General features: G+C 38.7%; 1 long non-coding RNA gene across 1 annotated transcript in view; it reads right to left on the bottom strand.

Moving 5' to 3' along the window:
* Window positions 1-443: 443 nt before the first annotated feature.
* Window positions 444-6,000, bottom strand: part of LOC138737658 (uncharacterized) — a 122,323-nt gene continuing 116,766 nt past the window's right edge. Inside the window, exon 4 of the long non-coding RNA XR_011341116.1 lies at window positions 444-661. This is a non-coding gene — a long non-coding RNA (uncharacterized lncRNA). The remainder of the gene's footprint in view (window positions 662-6,000) is intronic.

The raw sequence follows: 6,000 nt of genomic DNA, 5'->3' as shown, positions 1-6,000 counted from the left end.
TAAGCTGTCTGTCATTTTTCACCTTGTGACAGGCAATTAGCCAACCTAATTTTAACTTGAATTTTTTTTAAGGAAATAAACTGAAACTTTCATTTGGGAAATGGCTATGAAAGAAATGAAAGGATTATTTTATGTCAATTGGCAAAGACCAACTGTTGTAAGGATTAAAGAGCTCCAACATTCATGAATGCTTGAATCTGCAGGTTTACTTAAACAATACATCAGACACTGAACAAATTGACTTCCCATTAACATTTGTTTGATTCTGAATGATTAACCTGATCCAATTTTGGGATCATAAATTTGTGTGTATACCTTCCATGATGTTTGGGACAAACACATTTTTCCTTCATTTGCCTCTGTGCTCCACAGATTTAAATTTGTATTCAAAAAATTCACATGTGATTCAAATGCACATTCTAGATTTTATTCAGTGTTATTTGTATACATTTTGGTTTGATCATGTATACATTACAATTCTTTTTATACATGGTTCCTTCATTTCAGGACACCATAATATTTGGGACATATCTTTAATTGTTTCATTGGTGTTGGTATAAGAGAGGTAGACTTGCTTCTAAGGTTTTGATCACCTTTGGAGTCTGTAGTTGCGAATTTTCAACATGAGGACCAGAGTTGTGTCAATGAAACTAATATGAGGCTGAAAAACAAGAATAAAACACTAAGGGACATCGCCCAAACGTCAGGATTACCAAAATTAACTGTTTGGAACAACATTAAGATGAAAGAGCATACTTTCAAGTTTTACTATTTTTGGTACACAGACAGCCAATCTGTTTGCTCATAGTTTTGCTATTATCTGATTCCACCTGCATTGAATTCGCCCATCGTTATTGAATGAAGATCTACCGGGACCAATGCCTGAAGAGGGCGCACAAAATCAGTGAACCGGTGCGGACTCGAAAGGCCAACATGGCCTGTTTCTGCTCCGTAAATGGTTATATGGTTATTTGGTTATGGTGATCTTAGTAATCACAAAAGCCAAGGAAGATCTCCACTGCTGATGACTGAAGAACTCTCATCATAATGAAGAAAAATCCCCAAACATATGACCGATAGATCAGAAGACTTCATGAACAGAAATACAGAGGGTGCACTGTAAGATGTAAACCACTAGTTGGCCACAGAAACAGAATGGCCAAATGACAGTTAACCATGAAGTATTTAAAAGGGCCTGCAGAATTCTGGAAAAAGGACTTGTGGACAAATGAGACTATGATTAACCTGTATCAGAGTGATGGCAAGAGCAGTGTGGAGGCGTAAAGGATCCGCCCAAGATCCAAAGCATACCATCTTATCTGTCAAACATGGTGGTGGGTGCTATGGCCTGGGCATGTATGTTTGCCACAGGTACTGGCGCACTTATCTTCATTGATGATGTAACTGCTGATGGCAGTAGCAAAATTAATTTTGACATGTATAGAAACATCTTATCTGCTCAAGTTCGAGAGTGGCACGGTTGGCATAGCAGTTAGTGCAACGCCTGAACAGCGCCAGCAATTGGGACTGAGGTTCGAATCTCGCGCTGTCTATAAGGAGATTTTACATTCTCCCCATGTCGGTGTGGGTTTTCCCTGGGGGCTCTAGTTTCCTCTCACTGTTCAGTTAAATGGTTGTAAATTGGGTGGCACAGACTCGCGGGCCGAAATCACCTTTTACCATGCCGTATGTCTAAATTTTAAAAAAAAATTAAAATACCTCCAAATTCATTGGACAATGCTTCATCTTGCAGCAAGACTATGATACCAAATATACTGCTAAAGCCATAAAGGATTTTTCAAAGGTAAACATTGGATAATTCTTGAATGGCCACATCAGTCACCTGATCTAAATTCAATTGAGTGTGCCTTCCATGAGCTGAAGAGAAAACTTAAGGAGACAAACCCCCAAAGCAAGCAGGAGCCGAAGATAGAGAGGCCTGGTAGAGCATCATGAGTGAAGATACTCAGCACCTGGTCATGTCTATGAATGACAGATGTCAAGCTGTCATTGCATGCAAGGGATATGCATCAAAGTACAAAACATGATTACTTTACTATACATACCATTGCTATGTCCCAAATATTATGTTGCCCTGAAATGAGGGCTATGTGTAAAAAGTCCTATAATTTCTTCATCTTCAAAACAAAATATATGCAAATAACCTTGAATAAAATCTGGAATATACTCTTTAATCACATGTAAATTGTTTGATTAAAAATTTAAAACTAAAAGAAAAAAGTGTTTTTGACTCAAAAATTATGGAGGCCACTGTAGGTGGAATATTTTTTGTGCACCTGTCTTTGCATGCAAAGTTTCTGTTGAAATGTACTGGTAAAATTGGCCAATATTCATTCTGACTGTAATTTCCTCCAGCAAACGCATACAACAAATACACTTAATTTCAGAAAATACAAATCAATGTGATAACACAGTTCTCATTTGTCATTTACACTACCTTGCAAGCATGACTTTGTTGAATGTTCAGCAATGAAAAGTCAAGGGTCCAATTCAATTCCTATAATTAATGTGCTTAAGTATTACTGAAAACATGATTAGACTTAGCCCGCAATTTCTCAGAACCTTTTACTATCTGCCACAAGTATTTCACTATATGTGTACAAATGAAATTATATTTTTAAAAACTTGAATTAGATTTTTCTCCATTTATTGATTCAACACTTTGTACACTATCTGTACACATTAGGATACCATTTTTGAGAGTGTACTGTGAGCCTAACGAACACATAGAATCTTGTGTGATTTGAAGCTCGTCCAAAAATCACTGCGAGAGATTGCTGAGTAAAGGAACTACTGAGTTATGCTGCAGTGTTTGCAAAATCTTAAGCAGGAAGTATTTCTTTCTAACCTTGTTCTTGTAAACATATTTTACTGTTGGAATGTGTGATTTTTTTTTAAGTTCATAGATCATAGACCACAACAGCACAGTACAGGACCTTCAGCTTATGACGTTGTGCTGGCCTATATAAACTTGATCAACAAACTACACCTTCCTTACCGCACACCCATACCCTCTGTTTTTCTTGAATGCCTGTGCCTGTCTAAGAGTCTTTTAAATGTCCCTTGTGTACAAGCCGCCACACCACCCCTGACAATGCATTACAGGCACTCACAACTCTGTGTAAAAAAGTAACCCCTGATTTCTCCCCTAAACTCATCCCCTCACCTTGTACAGATGTCCTCTGGTGTTTGTTACTCTTACCTAGGGAAAAAGATGCTGCCTGTCTACCCTATCTATGCCTCTCATAATCTTGTAGCCCTCTATTAAGACACCACTTATGCTTCTCCACTCCAAAGAGAAAAGTCCTAGCTCTATCTCATAAAGCATATTCTCCAACCCAGGCAACATTTTAGTAAATCTCCTCTGCACCCTCTCCATAGATTCCACATCCTTCCTACAATAAGTAACCAGAACAGAGCACAATATTCTGAGAGTTTTATACATTCCCACATGACTCTCGAACTCAATCCTCCTTCTCATGAAAGCTAGCATATTACAACCGTTCTTAACTACCCTATCAACCTGCATGGCAACCTTGAGAGATTATGGCCAATGCCCCAACAATCTCTTCCCTCATTTTCTGTAGCAATCCAGGGTATATTGCTTCCAGTCCCAGAGACTTATCAATCCTACTGCCATTATGAAAATCCAGCACTTGCTCGTTCTTAACCTCAACATATACCAGCAGATTTGTTTGTTCTACACTGACCTCATATTAACCAACATCTCTCTCTCTCTCTGGTGAACACTGAAGCAAAATATTCATTTAGGACCACCCCTCCCTCCTCTGCCTCCAGGAACATTATAATTAAATTTATGGGAGGAGATCTGTCATGAGAGCATTGAAGAGATGGTTTTCATGTGTCAGCAAGCCCCTATTTTTTTGGTTTACATCATTGACTGTTTTTCGACTAATTTCACATTCATCAGAACGAATTTGCATATACGACCCTCTGTCAACTTCAATATTGAATTAAAATGCTGGAAATAGAGCATCATATCTATTTTCTCAATAGGTCTCAGAAAGTGAATAACTGTCTTTATTTGTAAGTGGGTGGAACTTGTTCAGATTTATCGAAGTTCAGATTTATTGTCAAAGCTCATACATGATATCATGTACATCCCTGAGATTCCTTTTCCTGCAGGCCAGGCAGAATTTCTATTTATCGGTAGTGCAAAAAAACTGTACTTAGGAAGATTCATATGCAAAATAGAGAAAGGTAAACAAAGAAAGAAATGTAAACAAACCAACTGTGCAATACAGAATATTGGGTGGCATGGTTAGCACAGCACTGTTACAGCGCCAGTGATCGAGACCAGGGTTCAAATTCTATGCTGTCTATAAGTAGTTTGTATGTTCTCACTGTGTCTGTATGGGTTTCCTCCAGGTACTCTGGTTTCCTCCCACTGTTCAAAACCCATACTGGGGACATAGGTTAATTGGGTGGCATGGACTCATGTTCAGTAATAAATAATGTGCAAAGTAAGTCCTTAAATGAGTCTCTGATTGAGTCTGTTTTGAGAAGTCTGATGGTGGAGTGGTAGCAACTGTTTCTGAACCTGGTGGAACCTATACCTTTATCCTGATATTTACTCAGCAGCGAGAACAGAGCATGTCCTGGGTGGTGTGGATCATTGATGATTGCTGCTGCTCTTTGTTACGGCATTCCATGTAGATTTTCTTGATGGCAGGGATAATTTTGCCTATGCCATATTGGGCTGTGAATATTACTTTTGGCAGGCCTTTCCGCTCAGAGGTATTGGTGCCCCCACACCAGGCTGTGATGCAGCCAGTCAGCAAACTTTCTATATGTAGAAGTTTGCCAGGTTTCTGGTGTCATACAAAACCTCCACAAACAAAGGCTGTATCTATTCAATACACAAGTTGCAAGCGATGCTTATGGATAAATATTGATATTTAAATTAGGCACAGGAGTCGATCTCTCAGCTCCTCAAGCCTGCTCTGCCATACAATCAGATCATGATTGATCTGTTTGTAACTCTACTCCACATTTCTGCCTAGGCAGCTAACATTTCATGCCTTTACTTATCAAGAACTTTAAATCTATTCAATGTCTCTGCTTCCACTGTCTTTTGAAGAAGAGAGTACCAAGGACACATGTCCTGAAATTTAAAAAAAAAGTTTTATATCTATTTTGTATTGAGGTTCTCTTATTTTTAAATAGTGACATCTACAAGAAGAAAGATCTTTACCTCAGAAGTGACAGAGAAACACACACACACACACACACACACACACACACACACACACACACACACACACACACACACACACACACACACACACACACACACACACACACACACACACACACACACACACACACACACACACCTCTCCTACAATATGCCCACCCATCCATCCTGTTGGACTCCTGCCTTATCTGTAGGTCACCTTCAATTTGGAGGGACTGCACAAGGAGAGGGATGTGTATTCATGCATACATTTGTAAACTAGACGATAGTTGAGAGAGATAAAACACAAGATTATTTAATCTTTCTTTTTAATTTCATCTCAAACTGCCATATACTTATAAGGAAAGCTTTCTTGTCATGTTTCAATTTTTTTTATGTGAAAGTTTCTAGTCTGCAATGGCCTTTCAAACTGCAATCCTTGCGATGTCAACGCCATATCTTTAGACACCATAAAAAAACCAGCCTGCAACATCAGCATTGCACTGAACACTTGGCACAATCCAATAGGTGCATTCTCCAGCCTTTCAAAGCTCACAGTGCTTGTAGATGTACATACGTGCTTTGAATTTAATCAGTTTGGAGATATGCTGCAGTGCTTAGTTCTTTACCTTAATGCCAGCACTTGCTGATATTGAGGATGGACTACTTTATGGTAAATCATTCTGTATTTCTTGCCTGCACATTGTATCAGGTGATTGAATACAATTCAAAAATCAATGCATTGAAATGACTGTGTCCAGAACTCATTCAATCAGATGTAT

This window comes from Narcine bancroftii, chromosome 6, assembly GCF_036971445.1.
Source record: "Narcine bancroftii isolate sNarBan1 chromosome 6, sNarBan1.hap1, whole genome shotgun sequence".
Classification (NCBI taxonomy): Eukaryota; Metazoa; Chordata; class Chondrichthyes; order Torpediniformes; family Narcinidae; genus Narcine; species Narcine bancroftii.
The sequence above is the reverse complement of the archived record's forward strand: the minus strand, read 5'-3'. Positions and strand labels throughout refer to the sequence as shown.